The sequence below is a fragment of the Aedes aegypti genome, chromosome 1 (assembly GCF_002204515.2).
Source record: "Aedes aegypti strain LVP_AGWG chromosome 1, AaegL5.0 Primary Assembly, whole genome shotgun sequence".
NCBI classification, from domain to species: domain Eukaryota; kingdom Metazoa; phylum Arthropoda; class Insecta; order Diptera; family Culicidae; genus Aedes; species Aedes aegypti.
Window position 1 is genome coordinate 266,964,779 of NC_035107.1, and position 21,849 is coordinate 266,986,627.

The 21,849-nt window shown below is 37.5% G+C and overlaps 1 protein-coding gene across 1 annotated transcript in view; it reads left to right on the top strand.

Moving 5' to 3' along the window:
* LOC5567502 (GATA-binding factor C) overlaps positions 1 to 21,849 on the top strand; it is a 678,672-nt gene that overhangs the window by 641,544 nt on the left and 15,279 nt on the right. The window lies entirely within an intron of this gene.

Below are 21,849 nucleotides of genomic sequence, written 5' to 3' on the forward strand. Positions count from 1 at the left end.
TCTTTTTCTCACCCTCCCTGGAGTGACGACACGTGCACTCAAGCGAGGGTGCGATATTATTGGTACAGCAAAAACTGTTCCTTACTTTCGATGTTCAGCTCCCTTGTTGGAATCGAAGCAAACGAAATCGCAATCCTCATATTAAGCGTGATAGATGAGGTGCTCGAACAGCGATTAACTAGAAATGATAGAAAGCCAATACCGGGTGAAGGAAATTCTGGGGATGTTCCACATCCATCGAATGGAAAATTGATTACATCACAACGGCGTGATTCATTCGTAAACTTGCACAACGAGCATAATAGGTACACTGCTTTAGGATATCCGCAAGCGGCCCTACGTGACAAACGGAGGATGTCCAGTTCCTGCCCGCCGGTTGGAAGATTCATTTTCGGATATCCCACCGTCGCATTCGATTGCGTGATGGACCGCCTGCAATCGGAAGGAGCGAAGAGCGGAAGTCAACTGCCCCGCGACTAACTCGCGTCATCGATGACACCCGCACCCACCCGCTAAACACACGCAGCAGTGCGTGTCATTGTGGCGCAGCGTGAAATTTATCGCCCGGCAGGATGCGAATCGAGTTGCCCAGCTCGCTGTTCCCAGTTCAACGCAAATGCAAAGAATTTATTAACGACCTAATCATCCGCTCTCCTGCTGGGTGCACGTCAAGCGATCAGCGTCAACAAACAGCTTCCGATTTGTCCCACTACAGCTGGATGTAGAGCCTCTGACTATTGGGTGCTTCCTTGGAAAGAAGCAGTAAATTATGGTTGACTATCAATTATTGTGCACGACAAGAACTGTCCGTTGTTGCCTGCGGAAGGTTCTTCCTTATGATTAGTGTGTCTTAGAGGAGGATCCTGGTTCTTGGGAATGGATTGGACATGGCAATATAATCGATGGATAATCCCTAGAAAGTTTTCTCTGATTAACCTTCTGTATGTACTAAAAGAAGTAGCGTTGTCTATACTTTGGGGTCATCTTCTTCATCTTTCTGGCATTACATTCTAACTGGGATAGAGCCTACTTCTCAGAGTAGTGTTCTTAGGAGCTTTATTTGACAATTGACCATTTTTGCACGTGAATATCGTGTGTATACTCTAAGCCCAAGGAAGTCGAGAAAATGTCCAACCCGAAAAGATCCTCGACCGGTGGCATTCGAACCCACGACCCTCAGCTTGGTCTTGCTGAATAACTGCGCGTTTACCACTACGGATATCTGGGTGCCTTGAGGTTAAATCGACCCCAAATTGGAATCGTGTTAACTTCGCAAAATTTAAATGGATTTTTGTGCTTTTGCTATTTTGGAACCAAGATTAAAAAATATCTGTGAAACTTTAGATGTAGGGCTGAATTAATCCGCTTCAAAAAATAACATTCACTGTACTAGCGCCACCATGCGGTGAACTTCCCAACTATAAAAGTGTTTTGTAGCAGCCCTCTCCCTGCTGAAAATCATTACGGAGGAACATTCAACAACAAAATTCGTATTCTCTGAAGAATGCAAAATATGTTTTATCATAAAGCAGCATATTCAGTGCCTTCATATTTTATAAGGATGCCCTTGATTTCCCTTAGATAAATGCACTAAAATATTCAAACATAAAGTAAAACCCCTGTAATGTCCGACAAAATGATAAAACAGAGTTGCACAGTTAATTAATCGTAAAGTTATGAGCAATTCCCGCCAGAGGCATCTCATTGTATAAGGTTTTGACGTTTTGAAGTTTACATGTAGATTCGAACATTTTCTAAGGTGTGTCCCACTTAGAATTGGAACAAACATCTTTGGTTCTTACAACGACTGTAGTGGCCCAATTCAGAAGCTGAACCGTCCATGTGTGCTGTATAACAAAAATAACATCGCATGATTTTTTTCGAAGCCTAATTTGAACGCACTTCTGAGAAATTCAACATGGAAGAAGAGAGAAGGAAAATTATTTCGCACAAAAATTTGAAAAAAACCGTCTTGATTAGGAATAGAAATTGCAAAAGTGTTAGGTTTTTTTTAATAAATACTGTGTGGCTCGTACTGAATAAGTACGAAGTAACTATTTTGACAGATCGCAAGCCTCAAAGAAAGCGTCGGGCAGTAACTGTGCACCGTCAGCTGTGGATTAAAATCAGGACCATTGATTCAAATCCAAGCATTTTAGACCGCGGTTTGGCCAAAAAGTTCGGTCCTGCCGTGCAGTACCGTGCAATTGATTCGACTTCGGATATTAAAGCCTACGATCATACCATGTCTGCAGACAACAAAATAGGGAACCAAATTAGAGAAATATGGCCAAATTTCGTACCATGAATTTGTTTGATCAAGTGTTGACGGAAATTAAGATTTTTTTCATGATAGGTGAAACCCACCTTATTGACCCCAATTCAGCCCAATTAAAAAATTTTGGCCTATTATGAAGCGGAAGCTGAGAGCGAATGAAATTATAGCCAAAACATCGACGAACTGTTAACTAAATGGGATGAACTTGTTAAAAATATGGATGAAAATAGTGGGCGAAAATTAATTAACAGTATTCCGGGAAAAGTCCGACAGTTTCTTGTAAAAGCGGATGAATATTTTTTTCTTATTTTTCCTTTGAAGCTTATAAGCAATGCAACATTTGAGTTAAAACAGAATTATGTTTTATTGAATTATATCCAAATTATTCCAATTGGTATATGTTCCAATTCTTAATGGGCCACACTTTAATTCTAGGGATTTTTTAATATTCGTATGGAAAACGAGTTTGAAAACTTCTCACCCCATTTTCTCAATGCATACTTTTTACAGATGGGACTGACTTGCGATTTACGGCAGTATAATCATCTGTAAAAATGTGTTATGCGGAGACCACACCTGACACGGTTGGGCATAGAACAACTTGGTCACCTTGAACTATCTGCATATAATAAACTTTTATACGTAGAATGAAAAAAACAATTTTGATGGCCATGGCTTCTCGAAAATGATTTTGACGAAGTGCATCGAAAGTTCTGTCTGTAGGATAGTTTTTCCCTTCATGATGAATTAGTAAATCACGACTTCCTGCTTGATAACATTCCTTGGGCAAACATGTGACTTTGATGACTTAGTCGATGGCTTCCGTTGATATTAAGGGGTCAATTTTATAAGTCGAGTCGATCAAAATGACTCGACTAGAGCCACTGTCGACCGAAAACTTCGCTCGGCTCAGCTCTGTCACTCAAGCTTTTCGACAGTGACATCTGAAATATGCATGCTTACTCTGATCGACAATGACTACAGACGAGTCACACGAATCTACTCGATTTACAAAATAGACCCCATAATCAAACCAGAGAATTGTTTTTATCCTGTGTGTAGCGTGAGATGAGACGAGTCGACTGAGGTGACAAATGTTGACTTTCTGTCGTTTGAGATCAGATCGTCGTGGTTCATCAGACTTGCAGAATAAGCCTAAATGATAAAAATGACATTGTTGGCTTGCAGTTTGATCAATAAATATTCAGTAAAGCAATGCAGATTTCTTGAACTATATCAAGCTATTGAAGCATATGCAACTTTCGGTAAAACCATATGTGCTTTAAGCTTTTTAAATTATCCAATCACTGCATGTCAAAATGTCACTCTAACAAAAAACTTTCGACTAAACGTCATTCGACCAAACGTCATTTGACTAAATGTCAAATAAATAGAAAAATAGGTACCGTAAAACGGGGTAACTTTGATAGTTTTTTCGAAGAAAACTTCAATATTTATGCATGCTGATGCAAAGAATTACAATTTATATTTTTACAACAAGTACTGGCATCCTAGCTATCGATTGCATTTGATAGATTGCTAAAATATTAATTCTGAATAGATATATTATTTTTCATATAATCGAAAGTCGGATTTCTGTTTTGGGGTAACTTTGATAGTGGAGTATAAATCGAACAAAATTGAATGGATTCCGGAACATTTATAGGGGGTTGCATACCTCTAGGCGTTTAACGCTATATGGAAATTTCTGACTTAGATTACAAACATGGTCCTAGTTTGTAAAAATGGCTTTCGATAAGAGATTTGAGACCGAATTCATGTTCTACTATAACTAGGCTGTCAAGGATAAGCGACGAACTCATTGTGACTCCATCAATTAGTGATCGTAGAACAGATTGTTTGTAAGCGTTGCAAAAATGGTAAAATCTGGTAAATTTTTAATATTTGCATAAAAATCCTCAAATGCACTTGATTCCAACGAAAATATCTTTGACATAAAGTGTCATACTAATACTCTTCACTTCTGCATTCGTTTTGCTTAACTGATTTACAGAAACTTCGTTATTTCGTTTAATATGTTGTGGGTCTCGCACTATCAAAGTTACCCGCATTATCAAAGTTACCCCGTTTTACGGTATGTGTAACCACTAATTTTAAAAAAAACGGAATTTTGCCCATAGAATCTCATTGATTTCATTTAATGAGCACCACGTTACGTTAATCTTCCAACAGGGTTCTGCAAATGGTGTCGCGTTACGCAAAAAGCATGTTTTTGTTTTATCGACAAAATCGGCAATGTCGTTTTCAGGTTTCGGAAAAATTGTAATTAACGCAACAAGTTGCAGAATGATGATGTTTACAGCACGAGCGTTATATTTATCTTACAACATTTTTGCAATTTCGTATCAGTAATCATATCGTAATCACCATTATTTTGCAATTTGTTGTATGATTATTTAAAACGCAACTTAAAACAGTTGCGTAATAAAAACGCGTTGCATAAAATTCATAACGCAACTGATTTCAGTTGCGTAATGACTATTACCTCACTGCATAATTTAGTGCAGGAAAGTTTTATGACCGATTGACGTGATGAAAACCAGCCTATTACGATGGAAGAAACTGCAAAAATGTATAGGGTGGCTGATCCAATGGTAGTGTGTGTCCCAATAATAGTGGTAGTGCGGTTTCAAGCGTGTTATAGGCCTCTTATAATTTTATATGAATTTTTCTAACATGGTTCTTGTTAAAATAATATGAACGTGTATAAAAAAATCTTGGATATTAGTAAGGAAATAGTAGAACACAATTAAAACCTTAACTTTTTTCTCCTTTGCACCAGTAGTAGTGGGGCGTTCCTGTAATAGTGTGCCTCAACGGGAAATCAATGTAAATCACTATTATAGGAACCGGCTGGTAGTGAATACCACTATTACTGGAACATGTTCCAGTAATGGTGGAAATGTTTTTTTGAGAGATTCAATGATTTTATCATTCTAGAATTCTTTTTTACGTGGAATGGAATAGAAAAGATTTCGAATGACGTATTCAGATATGACAATTAAGTTTCAGTGATTTTTTGAGAACGTTTCTGTGCAATTCACAAATCCACCACTTTGACGCGCTACACGAGTGCTCCTGATATGTGCCATCTGCGTCGGTCGTCCGATGAGGAATGAGGCAGAGTCATGGCCAACTTCTCGTTAGCTGTCAATAGTCCATTGTACGAGACGTTTTTGAACAGCTGATCGCTTATTTTATGAATGAAATTTTGACAGAAGGCGGTGTCGTAACGCGTGAAAGTAACAGCAATATTATCAGTGTTGTCGTTTCGTAAAACAGACTATTGCCGACAACGAATGCGAATTCATTCGTATGTCAACATACACACTAAATGTATGTTGCTTATTATATATTATATACCACACAGTTTCCGGTGCTGAACCTTCAGATAGCGGAGCGAATAATCTTGATTCATTACGCATGGTACAGTGATTGAATATCATTGTAAAAAAATGTTAACCATTCAACGATGTACTTTGAAAAGTATGATTTCGGCAAAGTCGACAATCAGATGTTATGGTTTTAAAAACTAGCTGAAATTCAATATCACAGTGGACTTACTGGATCTGATAATTGGGCGAAATTATTCAATCGTTTCAATAAATCATTTTAAGAATATTGTTTCGTAAATTTGCAGAGTGCCATAATATCTTCCGAATGGAGTATCGAAAAATCTGAAGAGCTGTTGTACAGTAGGGTCCCAAGTAACATTAGGAACTGAACAACAGTTTATTCAGCTGAAATAATATTAGGAGTGGTTTGTTCAACTCTTGTTCCACTAAAATGTTTGTTGTGGTACTTGTATCTATCTTTTGTGTTAAATTGGTTAACTCTCCCTTTGACCTTTTTTAAAAATGATGTATCCGACTACGTTATAGAGGGCATTTAGGGTCTGCATTAAGTGGGTAGGTGTTAAGGATTTACGAATGGTGGTCTGATACGAAATTTTGCCATACAGGAGTGTAATTAAACCTGATATTAGGCCATATACAGTATTGGACAAAACATTTGCAACTTTTTCGATTTTACATAAAAAATGACCAAATTTGGTAAGCTAGATCTCAGTTATTTATGGACCGATTCGAATGAAATAGTTGTATCAGCTTCAAGCGTTGGCACCATTCTTCTGAAACCCTCCGCGTGGACAGCAGCAGATTCTTGCGAACTCATGAGAATTCCTTAGCGTAATGGATTATCGGAATTGTCCATGGACATAAGTGACCCCTAAAACTCACTCTCGAAGATCCGCAAAATTGGTCGTAAAAATCTTTCTAGACTACCGTATGTTTTTTTTTTCGAACACGTCAGAAAACATAATAATCTATAGACCACCTTGATCACCAAAGTTAATTGCAAATTACTTAAAATTCATTATCATACAACATAAAGGATGGTTTTGACATTCATTTGACATTCATAGACAAATTCAAATTATCCGTTTGGTTTAATAATTCTTCTCAAGTTCTTCAATAGATTCTACCACAAATTCTCCTAAGTATTCTCTATCACTAATTCAATGCAAGTCACTATTTTAAATGGAAGATTCCAAAAGTCTCTATTTTATTCTATTTGCAATGGACCTGGTGAAAATGTTTAAAGGCTCCAGAGAAACATTTAGAGAGTATTTCACAGGCTCTTGAAGAATTTCTTCTGATATTCCTCGAGAAAAAAAAATCAGGAATTCTCCAATTGATTTCTTCAAAGATCGCTTCTAAATTGATTTCAAGCAGTATATTAGGGATTATTTCTCTCCCCCATTCTCCCCGAATTTGTCAGTGATTTTTTTCAAATGCTCAGATGAATTTCTCTTGCATTCACGCCAGGAAATCATTGAGTACTCCAAAGTAAGTATCTTCAGAAATTTTCAAAGATGTTACTGAGATTTTTTGCAGAAACTATCCCAGAATTTCTTACAGATATATTTCTAGTTGTTACTTTGATAGATCGTCCAACGATTCCTAGTGTGCTTTGTGGCCATCCGGTTGGAAACGTCAGTCGTTTAGGCGTATTCTGAATGCGTGGATTCGATTGCGGCTCCAGTCGGTGGGAGAAGAAAAATCCATCACTGGGTTACTGTATGTTTCGAACGAAGGGTTTTTCGAGCTAATCCCTTAAGAATTCTAACGACACCATTTTTTCTGTTATTTTTTCAGACATTTTGATTTGTTTTTCTTCAAGAATTCATCCACAGCTACTCCCAGGAATTTCTCCAAAATCTTGACCTGGGTTTATTCGAAAAATATATACAGGTATGTTCCGTTTTTGTCAACACGATCGGCAATTTTCAGTTGATAAAAACGGAACCGTGACAAAAACGGAATAATTTTCTTAGACAACATATTTTACAAATTTGGAAATAAAATTGCAGTTTTGTCAGAATAATACACATTTTCATCATATAAATGCACAGTATTGATGCTTAGGAGCTGTGAGGAGCATTTTAATTGTTTATTCCTATAGGTTTGTAATGAAAGTAAAGTCAATCAAGTCAATCAATATAATTTTGTAATAAATCATTAATAGTTTTAGTTTTCTTGGTTAGAATTTCAATAAATGTAATATACAATCTCTTTTTCTTTCTGGAATTACGTCCCAACTGGGACAAAGCCTGCTTCTCAGATTAGTGTTCTTATGAGCACTTTCACAGTTATTAACTGAGAGCTTTCTTTGCCGATTGACCATTTTTGCATGTGTATATCGTGTGGCAAGTACGATAATACTCTATGCCCTGGGAATCGAGAAAATTTCCTTTTTAATGAAAAGATCCTCGATCAGCGGGATTCGAACCCACGACCCTCAGCATGGTCATGCTGAATAGCTGCGCGTTTACCGCTACGGCTATCTGGGCCCCTACAATATACAATATTAGAACGCTTATCACATAAATGTGCTTTGTATCAAAACGTGCGTCATATTTGTAAAAATAACTACAAGGAAGTGGGTCAAGTTGATCATTGTTTTTTTAAGAAATATTATACAAGAAACAACTTATTTTTCCAGTTTTTTTTTTATTTCTTCATTAGTATCATTCCAAACATTACATTCATAATTTCTTATATCTAGGTGTTCTGTGTTATTAGACAACACTATCATCCTAATTTGGTAAAACAAATCTAAGATTTTATTAACATTTTGTTAACAATATATTACATTTCATTTGCCGTAGCAGTTCAGATTTTTTACAGATGAGTTGATTTCACCTGTTTATAAGAGAAAAAAAAACGCTTTGAATATACTTAAGGTGAAGATGAATCAAAGCCAAAGTTCTAATTTTCAAGAACACGGATGTGGAAAACCAAACTTCCGTTTAAGCTGAAAACTTAATCGATTGGTCACTAGATGGTGGTGACCAATTGATCAGGTTTTCAGCTCAAACGGATGTTTGGTTCTCCAGATTCGTGCTCTTGAAATTTTGAACTTTGGCTTCGATTCATCTTCATCTTAACCTAACTTAACCTAAACATATGACGCATTAATCGTGGCAATAGAAGATTGTAACGATTTTTGCCTGAAATTATTGATTATACTTCTTTTTCCACTGTTCATCCTCATCATTCTGCTTATTTATCCTGTTGTGTTCTTATAAACACTTTCGCAGTTATCAACTGAGAGCTGCCAAGGATTTTTTTTGCTGTTTTGGCCACACCCGATTGGCGATTAAGGGGTCTAATTTGTAAATCAAGTGGATCAGAGGCGCGTCCACGTTCTAAACCATGGGTAGGACAAGCGTTAACAAATATTGTGTGCACAGTAAAGCAATGAAAAATGTTAATCCCTTGGAATCTTAGGCTGGAAATCAAAAATTACTATATTTAGGGGCTCAAACGCAAATAGTGCCAGTCGTTACTTTGAGACGAAGAAAGTATTTCGTCTTTACAGGGCTGGTAGCTATTGAGGGCCTTAAAAATAGGAAATTATAGACCTTTTGTCTGAAAAAAGAGACCTAAAAGGAATCAAATAGAGGCCGAAAAAAGACCGAACAGGAATCAAGAAAAAAAAACGAATCCTAATGAGAGCCAGGAGATAAGAGTTTGATTCTTCATACCATTCATTGCACATATTTATCAAAGATCTAATACTATTTTCTAAGAATTTCTCGTTACATTGCAAGCAGTAATACTGCTCGTGTTGTGCATGTGTTTTTATGACTAAGAATTTCATCAGAAATTATTTCAGGTATGTTAAGATATTATTCCGGAAATTTCTAAAGGCGTTTAGGATACCTCAAGAATTCCACCTGGATTTTCTCAAGGCGTACCATAGAAAAGGAATTTCTCCTAAAATAAAATTCTTTAAGTTTTTTTTATAAGAAATTTCTAACTCCGCAAAATTTTATCCAGTGATTCATACATTGTTTTCCCTGAGACATTCAAAGATTCCTGGGCAAAACATCTTCCTAAAATTCAATCAATATTTTACTTCTCCAGAAACGCCTCCGGAAATTTCAAGGGTTTTTTATGATTTGAACTCAACAAGATGCAGAATGCTCTCTTCTATACTAAGATTTTCTAAAGTAAGGTTTAAAAGTTTATTTTGAAGAAATTCTTGGGAATGTCTCCAGGAAATGCCAAAAATTTTGGTCAGAAATATAAATCCGTAGAGAATTTCTAAAGAAAATCTTAAAATAACCTCTGATAAAACCTGTGTATGGTTTAAAGTCATCCTTACTGAACAAGGATCTCTGAAAGAACTACTGGAGTAATGACAAAGTTTTAGTAGATTTCATAAGTAAAATTCTTCAATCTTTCATCAAATCTCGGGATATTCCACAGGATTTTCTAAAGGAATTTTTCTTAAAAGATTGGACTGAAGAAGTTTGTGCATGAATGATTGGAGGAACTATTGGAAAAAAAATCTATAATATTAACTGGTGTAAAAACTTAAATAAATTTTTGAAGACTGCATGGGATCTTTTTTGAAATTTTGAAGAAATTTTTGGAAAAGCTGCAGGAGTACTTGGATGAAATGGTGGAGAAATTCCTAGAGAAAAAAAAGATTTGTTCGAAGAACTCCTCAAGGAGTTTTAGATTTCTGGTAGGAAATGTGGATGAATATACTTGAAGGAATCCACATGAACAGGCGGAGGGATTCTTGCAGAATTTCTCGAAAAAAAAACCTTTGAGCTATTTTATTTTTCTTCAAAATTTTTGAAATATATGGAAGATCTCCTAGAGTAACAACTGGAGAATTGGGTTGAAGGAAAAGTGAATATATATGGAGGAAATTCTAGGATAGTTTTGGGAAAAAATCAAAATAATACCTGAGGAAATTATTGGAAACAGTAGCTTTGGAGTTCTCATGGATTTCCTGGAATAATTTCAGGAGAAATCCAGCTAAGCATCCTTTGAAAAAATGCTGGTAGTATTTCTGGAATGATTAGTAGAGAAATCTCTAAAAGAATTTTTGAAGGAATTCCTCTAAAAGTATTTTAAATGAAATCACTTTGATAATTCCTGAAACTTTTCCTCGGGAAATCAGAGATGAAAATTTTGAAGAGCATGCTGAACGTGTTGAAGTCACTGGAGCCTGTACAATTTTGCATGAGGACAGCAAAAGTTTTGTTAATTTGTGTAGTAATGGTTTGATAGATTGTATCACTCGCCCGTTAAGAAATCGCTAACAACATCACTGCGACTGGTCTTAGTTTAATTCATTACTTCTTCCAAATATTCTTTAAGAATTTTTTGATAATTCTCTATGGATGTTTCAGAAACTTCTCAAGAATTACTTTCAGGAATGCTGACGGCAGTGTGTCCCAAGAACATATACAGGGTTGGGCGTAGATTGTTTTTCGGGAAACCATCTATTGATTGTATCAGAAATTCCGGAGAGGCTTGCTTCATCATTTTTTTTACAGTTAGTTTCCCAAGATTTTCACTATATGTAGATATTCTTAAACGTTCTCCACACTAGCCAGCACTTTTTTGGGGTCTTGCACAAGCCATGCCACGCTTCACTAGCAGTAGAAAAAAATGTAAAACCACGATATATTGAACAGATGATAAATAGTTTAATTTATTTTTCAAACTTTCTGCTGATCTTGTTTTTTTTTTGTTGAATCGTGGGTAGGACAATCCAAAGGCTGTCCTACCCAGTTATTTTTGTGCGTAGGACATGTCCTACCTGTCCTACCCACTTCCCGCGCCACTGAAGTGGATTTATGTGACTCGCCTGTAGTCATTGTCTATCAAAGTAAGCATGCATATTTCAGATGTCACCCGTCGACTCCCATAGTAATCCAGTCACATAGAGTGACAACTGCCGATAAACTCGAGTGTCAGAGCCGAGTCGAGCAAAATTTTTGGTCGACAGAGACTCCAGCCGAGTCGTTTTTGGTCGACTCGACTTATAAAATAGGGCTCTAAATGTGGAGTTATGTTACGAAAGTTTTGCAAACTGAAATGAATATTGCATATTTAATCTGCTTTGAATTGCCAAAATGTTATCAGTAAAATGATTGTGGGGATCTTTATTTTAAAGTTATTAGTACCAACTTCGCAGGGATGCACTAGTAGCCAATCACGAACGGCTTCATCGTTGCCTTTTAGCATTACGTTAGAACACGAAGAGACTGGCAATAAATTAACCTAAAGTTTTAGTTTTTTGTGAAGTAAAAATAACATTAAACACTACTGGTCCTGTCAAGCTTTGTTTTGCCATCGAGTAGACTGCTGAATAATGGCATGCAATCTCCCATACAAAACGAGAGATTAGTTCTCAGTTGTTTTTTCAGTTATTCCAGAGAATTTTCCAAATCGTTTCCTTCAATCATATACGTCGGAACACTAGACCAATGCAACAGTGAAATAATCCTGTATTAGCCTATTAGCCCGTTCTTCAGCCATTTCGTGACGTACAAACACCATTAAATTTTTAATTTATTTAGAAGTTCATAAAAAAAAACACAAAAGTGTATAAACTCTAGAACAAGCATCACCAAATAACAATTTTTTTGGTAAGAAACCCTTTTGTAAAGTCTTATGAAAAAGTGTATGGCTGTTGGTATAAGACATTAATTTATTAATTAACATTTTAGTCTCGATGTAGGAAAGGGGTTCATGTCTGCTCAAAGATCAAGATCCCAGTAAATTTGGGATGGTAACGTACGTGATGTGGGAACGTCCAGTATCAGCAGTTTCTCAAATTGTTAGCCATTTCAGCCCTTCACCCTCTTCCTCGATGCAAACTTATTAAGTATATGGAGACTCCAAAATGTTCTATAGATTGCTTAGTTTTGCTGAACCCCTTCCAGTACCTCTTGAACAGGATCTAATCAATGGCTGTTTGCTATAATTTGTGCAATGCTACCGATTTTAAGAGATAGAAGATAATGTCCAAAATATGACGGGGTCGACAGTCTTATTAAAAATAAAATAAGCTCTATCATTTCTCTTGCCATTGCTCCAACATTCTTGAGTTCATTCCCAAGTGCATCCTGTGGTATCCTTGGTCCATGAGTGAACATGACTAGATTACAAATGTATATGTGAACTAAAAAGAGGTTGAATAAAGACTATTTGGGAGTGGAGAGCTAACGGGTTTGCAGTCTGTGTGAGCGGTCTGAAGATGGAGGTTATTTAAAATACCACATTGGCGATCCTGCCATGAAAATTGATTCTGGTTCAACATATTGTTTAAGTTTGTGTTCAAGCTGAATTTGAGTTACGTTTTGGATGTAATTTATTGATTGCATGCAGCATAATAAGTGCGTTTTCGAACCTAAAGAAAATGTGAAAATCTGTGGAAAGAGAAAGCTTAATCGAGCGGATGAAAAAAAAAAACTGAGTTGCCAGTGAGAGAAAAAGAAAAACTTGCGTTGAGTTAAGCTCATAACCAAGTTATTTCACTAAATGTTTGCGCAGAGTTAAGCTCATTGCCAAACAGAGTTGCGCCGGGTAAAGCCCATGGCCAACGTTCAGAACATTGCGCCGAGTTAAGCTCATGGCCAAAGATCAAAAATGTATAGGATTTTGTAGGAACTGAGTTAATCTCATAGTCCAAATAATGTTAAAAACAAAACTGGCAACACTGCACAGAAATCGCTCGCACACCGATGAGAATAAAAACAAAACTGTTAAAAGGAATAAAGAGAAAGAATGAAGTAGATCACAATGAAGCTTTTGTGGTACTCTATCAAAAGTATACGTTGGTGGTTGTACATATCTGCTTATCAATAAGAATATATACTAACGTGTAGAAGCAAAAGCAATGGCTATGTATTAGTAAACGTAAACGAAAATTTCCTACCACATCAGTACCACTACAGTGATTTATACGGTCGCTCATAAGAGCACGCTCGTCGCTCACTTGTAGTTGTGAAACATTTTGCACCTCGTAAGGATGTTGCACACTGAATAGTTTTCTCACCTTGGTATATACACGAAAAAAAAAATGCTTAACTGTTGAATTTACTATACCTAAAGTTAGGAATATCGATTATTCGTTCCACCTAAAATCTCTCGGTATTATCTGTCTCCTCACGAATGTTGTCAAAAATAGAGAGAGCTGCGTTAAATGAACTCAAAATTCAGTATATTTTTCAAATGGAATTGCATTTACCACTATGGAAATTTTACCAAAAATGAGTAGTTGGGGTCAATAAGGAACTGCGTTGCAACAACCCAAAATTGAGTGGCACTGTTTTTCCGTGTAGTTTCATTGCGCGCAGATCACTGAATTTGTTGTTATTGCTGTCATGGTAGTAGTATACACATGTATAAGGCTGTTCATACCATAAAGAGAGAAGTGACAACAAACCAGTTAGGAGTAGAAGTTGGTGTTAGTCAACGTGTTTTTTTTTCTCGTTGATGTGACCGGTAATCGTAGTCGTCGTAATTATTTCAACGCCATTTTTGTTAAACGTACTTAGTGTTTGAAGAACCGTCGATAGTAGAAACCCGCATTTTAAAAGTTCGAGAGTTGATTCCAGCTAAAATTGTACGAAAACTCTAGGTTTACTAAGAGAAAATATGGTTGAACATAATTGTTGTGCTTATTTCAGGCGATGAGTGGAGATTGGCGTGAAAGCGATGTTTCGAGTTCAGACGAAGCGGAGGGCGATGGAGCCGTCGGCCTGACAACGGAGCTCGTTCCGTGGTTGAGAACCAACGCATATGATCCGACCGCTGTGCCAAAACAAGAGGGTCGTGACTGCAAAAGTAAAACTACCAAATCGGAGTGGCTGTCTGGCTCATGGCCGTTGCGTCAGTTTGATGAATCATTACCTACCAACAAGCGCAAAGCCGAATGGCTTCGCTTCCGAGACCAATTCGAACGAATTGTGTCATGCAAATCGCCTGTCGATGACGTCACCAGACTGACAGGATTAAAAATCTTCGCTGGGGGCTATCTTCTTAGCATTATCCAAATGCAAGAAAAGCGACTGCTAAGTTCAGAGGCAAACGGAGCGGAAGACTGGTACGGCCTAATCATATCGGCTTTGGATAAATATTTTAACGAGATGTGTGACACTACAAAAGAACGGATGAAGTTTCGTGAAATGAAAATGAGAGCAGACGAGGCATTCGCGGACTGGGTTTTACGTTTGGAATCTCAATCCCAGTTTTGTGAGTTCACGGGAGAGCAGCGTAGAGAAGAACTTGTGCAAGCATTGTTGAGACGATCCGTTCCGGATATCGCCGGAAAGCTGTACGAAATGTCCGATATTTTTGAAAATGACGTGGATAAGATTATCAGCCATGGAAAGCACCTCGATTATATAAGAAAGGAGATCGACGAATTGGGATCTGGAACATCAAGCCATCAAAACACCAACGAAACCCGGAAGGAATCTTCGCAGGAGTCGGAGTGGAAACCAGTCAACGCTCTACATTCGAAGAAGTTTGCATCCAGGAAGAATCGTTTTGCGCCTTATCATACGAATGCCGACAGGGCTGGTACAGGATATTTTCGAAACCGCACCGATCGCGTTGGATACCAAAATTACGATGCAACTAGTTGTGCACGTTGTGGTCGTCGACATGATGCCGGTCAGTGCCGAGCGTTTCGAGTAAGATGCTTCAAATGCAGTAAAATCGGGCATTACGCAGAGTTTTGCCGTTCATCAGTGACGAACTCCAGGAACGATAATTATAGAGATGTTAAGAGAGAGGCAGCAAAAATCAACCAGGTAGAATAAATATGTTTTTGTAGTACTGGTTGATATGAATCTTGTAATGCATCGACTAACGCAAATAAAATATTTAAACGGTTTTTTTTTCTCTGTTTTGTAGTTGGTCACAGGACATTCAGAATCACCGCCTGACAACCGCAGCAATGATATTGATCCTCGGTATGTAGATTGCGTGATTGGGTCAGAGAATTTCAGATTCTTGGTTGATTCCGGAGCCACGGTGAATACCATTACAACTCAGGGGTGGCAGATGTTGAGACGAAATTGTCCAACGGTTTTTCAAGATTTAACTGTTCATCCTGAGGACGTCTTGAGAGGATATGCAAATCAACGACCGCTAGACGTTGTATGCTCATTCAATGCATACGTATCGGTGGTAGGCCATGGTCAGTCAAAGATATTGGCAAAGTTCTTCGTAGTGAACGGAACGAAGTTATCATTGCTTGGATTTCCAACGTCTAGCAAATTGAACTTGATCCACATAGGTCTCCCAAACCCAAAGGACGAAAATATCAACTTCATTGATGGTTATAATATGCCGTACGATTCGCGCACAAAAGCTAAAGAGTTTCCAAAATTGTCCATAGGAGGAGTACGATTCAAAGTGGATAGTTCTGTTATCCCAAAGCAAATAATTCGGTATAACGTACCAAAAGCATTCGAAGATGCAATCAACGATAGACTTGCGGACATGGAGGAAAAAGGGATTATTGAAAGGGCCGATAAGGAGGATGATATCATTACATTCGTGTCTCCAATGGTGTTAGTACCGAAAGGTGCTAAGGATTTTCGAATTGTCATTGACTATCGAGAAGTCAATAAGGCTATAGTCCGTGAGCCATATCCCATGCCGTCTTTGGAAAAGATATGGACTGACATTCCACATAACAATGGTTCGTTGTTCTTTTCTAAACTGGACTTAAAAGACGCATATTTTCACGTAGAGCTACATGAAGATGTTCGTCACGTAACTACGTTTATGACCGCAAACGGTTTAATGCGTTTTAGAAGATTACCCTTTGGTTTGTCGTGTGCCCCAGAATTGTTTCAGCGGGCCATGGAGAGGATACTGATAAATTGCAAGGGCATTATTGTATATCTCGATGATGTACTGGTATTCGCGCCTTCTTTAAAAGAGCTTCAGAGCAATGTACAAAAAGTTGAAAGCGTGCTGAAAAGTCATAATTTGACTATAAACGAGGAAAAATCGACGTACAACCAGAGAACGGTTGAATTTGTCGGATTCACCCTGGATGGAAGTGGCATATTACCCACACCAAATAAGATTTCGGATATAATGCGTTTTGAAGAACCCAAGGATGTATCCGAAGTTCGGAGTTTTTTGGGCATGCTTACGTTTATCAGTCCATTCATCAAAAATTTTTCCCACATGACAAAGCCCCTACGCGATTTGCTCAATAAAACCACCAAATTCAAGTGGACTGAGCTACAGCAATTTGCATTCGACGATTTGAAACGTGCGGCACAAAACGATTTGGTAAAACGAGGTTACTTTAAGGACGAAGATCAGACCATGCTATACACCGACGCATCTCCATGGGGATTAGGAGCGGACACAATTTATAAGAACGTGATACATAAAGTGATCAAGATTTCTGGTGCCGGGAGGGCTACGGTAAAAGATATGACGACTGATAAAGAGTACGACCGTAATATCAAAATGTTGAAGAAGTTTCATGCTCTACCTCCGCAAGAAACATCCAGATCGATAAACCTTGAGGATCAACATGAGTCGCAAGTATCGAAGGACATGCTTACTCCAACATTGGCGCAACCTTCAAGACAGGATTCGGACAACCCGGAATCGAATCCCAAGAGACGAAGCTAGAGGGACATAAGACGACCAAAGCGTTATCTTAATATGTGCGAGGAATCCAGTGAATCATCGGAGTAAAACAGTTTACATTTCTTATCAAAGGGAGGATGTGGTATCCTTGGTCCATGAGTGAACATGACTAGATTACAAATGTATATGTGAACTAAAAAGAGGTTGAATAAAGACTATTTGGGAGTGGAGAGCTAACGGGTTTGCAGTCTGTGTGAGCGGTCTGAAGATGGAGGTTATTTAAAATACCACACATCCCTTATAAAAAAAAAGAACTGAACATATATGGGTTAGTCGATCAATTACGTAAGGGGTTATGGGGAAGGAGGGGGTTTGAGATATCTTACGTGCCATACCATTTTTGTTTTATTTTCATACAAAAAATCATACCGTAGAGGAAGGGGTCGAAAAACCGCCAAAATTGTCTTACGTAATGACAGGCTAGCCCCTAAGTCTATCAAATTTTCATAGGAAAGAAAAATTAGAAAAAGGAGAGGTTTCTGCAACTCTATAAGGTACCTAAGATTTCAACTAATCACAAATTCCAGTTGTTGCTAGGACGTGGCCAGAGCAACTTTCGATTGTTGAAGCCAAGCCCAATTGTTGTTGGGTTAATCTTGTCCAACAGACCATGCTAAGTTTGAAAACTCCAATTGATTAGTGGATAAGAAGGAGTCAATCCTTATTAAATCGTATATGACTTGACACCTACCATGTATCGTAGGTGCACATTATTAACATAATGTCGAAAATTCATCTCTGAGGCTATTGAAAATCATTTAAATTTCTCAAAGATAAGTATCTAGTTTATACTCTAAAGATTTTTAAATTAAAAAAAACAATTTTTATGTGTTGATAAAAACGGAACCATTTGTTGACGAAATCGGAACGTGACAAAATCGGAGCGTGACAAAATCGGAACGTGATAAAAACGGAACATACCTGTATAGGATAATTCTAGGAATATGGTAACCAATGTATTTTGAACCCCTATATTTTGGACCCCTTGGGCCATGTTCCTGAAAATTTTCCAGTTTAAATTGAAAAAGCAGCTTTTTTTTCGCATGCCATTTGGAAAGACAGGACTATTCCGCACTTGCATCAACCATTTGTACATAGAAAATGTGTTTGTTTAATCTGAAATTAATTGAATTTAATCGGTTCATCCATGCAACCACTACAACACGTTACACACAGAAATTTAAGCCGTCATAAATTTTTCAAATGTAAACACAAACTTTTTTCAAATTTCTGAACTAAAAGCGTAGAATTTCTTCGGTTTTCCATTGTCAATCGATTGATTAGACTATGGGCTAGCTTATCATACAACTAGTGTCGTGGACTTTGTTGCCAAACGATAAAAAATGCTGGGTGTCCAAAATATATACTTTGAGGGACCAAAATGTATTAGTGTGTCCAAAATTATGAAAAACAATGCTTCACAATTCAATTATTTTCGACGTTTTTCGGATCCTACATGACTGTATGGACATTTTTATCTCGTAGAGGATGTTTTTCTCTTCATGTTGGCATTGCTCTCTTACGTTGTGCAATTATTAAATTGGGACAAAAAACAAAAATCACTTCCTCAGGGGGTCCAAAATACGACCGTTACCCTTCCTTAGTAAATTAGACCTGGGATTCCTCATAAACTTCAACCATAAAATTCTCTCAGAATTTCTCGACCATTTCATCAAGGATAATCTTCTAAAAATTTCTCGAGTTATTTCTCATGTAAAACTTTCAAGGATTATTCGAAAAATAGTTTAAGGTTTCACACCGGATAGTACTACAACAGCTATTAACTGAAATAATCCAATCATTAAAAATCAAATATCTACAGGAATTTCGTCCAATATTCTCTCAGTTATCCTCTTGGAATTCATTAACGATTACTTTAGAATTTTCAAGAGTTTGTTCTGAGTGTACTTTAGAAAATAAACTCATTTTTTTCAGTTGATGACATCAAACCACTAAATAGACGTCTAAGGCAGATAGGCATTATATATTTTCATTGATATCAGTTCAAAATGATTATTAAAACGAGCTCTGAAAATGAGAACTTTTGAACGACAAAAATTGAAACATTTCGTGTGAAATGTTTCCCATACAAAGTAGAGTGTCCGGAATGTGAAGCTGTCCGTAATATGATTCAAAACGGTATTTTCGGATGCATTTGTGCAGGACTCCGACGTGTTCGTGCAAGGGACAATTTCAAAAAAACTCCATTGGTAATGTTGGGAAATTGTGAATACACAAAGTATTACATATAATTCGTAGTCGCTTATCCTGCTCAATTTTTGTTTATGTACTCTCAGCCTGAGCAGAAATGGATCGTAACTCATACAGAATTCGCCGAAAGGACGAAATGCTATAAGAAAGCAAAAAGAGCAATAAGGGCACCGATAGCTGCTCAAAAACCTGGACCTGCATAATAACAATTATCAGCTAACTAGTCTGCTATCAACGAAGGTATTATTTTAGATGCTTGTATTATTTAGGCTCAATTTTTATTATTTTTGATGGAAATCTCTAATGAAGCAAGGCAGCTTCGTACAAAACTCGGAAATCATGTGTATTCTGTGTAAATTGGTCAAATCTAGTAGTAGTTAAGTAGTGTCTTAAAATTTGAATTGTTTAATTATTGAAATTATTTAACATGGAAGAGGGAAGGGTTCGCTGCAGAAGTCTAACTGCTCAATTACATGGTATAAGTGTGGTCAATAGGTTCAACCAATTTATTCATAGTGTACTGAAAATCATCTTAGTTCGAATAAATAAAATCAAGTAAAAATCTACTGAACATAACCTTACATTCAAGGTTTGGAAATTGGTTTTATACATTCGAATTCAGAAAAACTTATTTATTGGGAACAATTTTAAAAGCTGTTTTTAATTGAATTTCTATAAAATGGAAATAAGTTGAAGATAAATCAGTGATTATAGTGATGCATATATCAGTAAGAACTCGTTCTTACAGAAAATAATGTCGACTATTTCGATTAATCAATTAATTAATCCGGGTTAAATTCCCCCTCAAACAAACAACTAGATTTTCTTGCGATTAGTTTATTAAAACTATTATTTATTACTATAAATAGTGCCTCGAACGAGTACTTTGATTTTTTTTTCAGCTCCATAGAACAATTCGTCGCAAACTGTTTGACACTCAGCTCACGTACCCTAAAGTAAGCTTTAATACTATAGACACTCAAAGATTAAACTTACCTCCCACCCCAAAATGGAACCGCTACGAAATCCACCTGTCCCAACAAGCACAAATCAATTACCATCGCATTAACTCCAATATGGCGCCCCCTCAATACTCCTTCCTTCCCATATTCCATACATATTTGTATTAATAATTACATTGTGCGGTGTCCGGTGTCGTCAATCGAATACCAGTTGGCTTCTTATTCGAAAGGTGTCCGAGGTGATAACGAGTTTCTTAGGGAGCGACCACAAATCGCAGAGGCCGATCCGGACGCCTCACACGTATGGACGCCATTTAATCGTTTTCGATAAGGCGTTACAATCGGGTTTATACACTTGGTTTCACCCTTTTCCTGTCCGCACTCCCAGTGTCATTAATTTGTGATTGTTTTGTGAGGGAAAATGAGGACTGCGACGAACTAAACTTGACTAAACTACAGAATATCAAATTTGTTTGTTTGATTTGTTATTACTGGGAGGTATACTATGTACGAAACAACAGTTGAAATCCTACAGTTAGTCACAATAACCAAGACTTTTATTCATGGTACAATAATTTCGCAGCATATTTCTAAACTACAATTACATTTGAAGGATCGGAATGAAGCTATTTTAAGACTGTACTTTGCACTTTACAAGTTGTGCTCGTCACAGTCCTTATTGTTCCGCAAGCCGTACGTTTGTACATATATGAAAAGACAGAAGGGTCAGATTTATTCACTACCGGTTTCAAGCTCTACCTGAGCGATTGAAATACGATCCCAATAATAATCCGATTGGATCGATTATCACACTCACCCCGCGTCCGGCATGATTTGAACCAGTAGCGCCGAGATGGACCTTTGCGGTAGCCCACGCGCTAATCTTTATTGTGACAACTGTCGAAACGGTCGAAGATGACGACGGCCGGCCGTATAGAGAGATTAGAGTCCGATGAGACATCGTCCGGTTGGCAGCCGCAGGTCCACCGACTGGTCACGGATCACGTGTCCAAGATCGCGATAGCAACCACCGCGCTGGCGCATCGATATGAGCGACGTGATATTTCCTCAAACACACAAAAAACCGCTATCCTGATAGGAAATCTGACAAACCGAATGACTTGGTTTGAATTTACTTTCCCGACGGCGAAGAAAGATGGAGAAATTAACGCAGTAATTGGCCTGTTCTGCATGCTGGCTGCCGCGGTACATCTAACGTAATTAGGTACCGTAGAATGGGATATCTTTGGTAATTTGGGACCCACAATGTACCATGCCCACACAGTTACGGATCACCCACAGTGACGGATCACTTTGGCGTTCAACATCGGATAACTCGCTCAAAACATAAACGTTGACGTAAAACATATTTTTC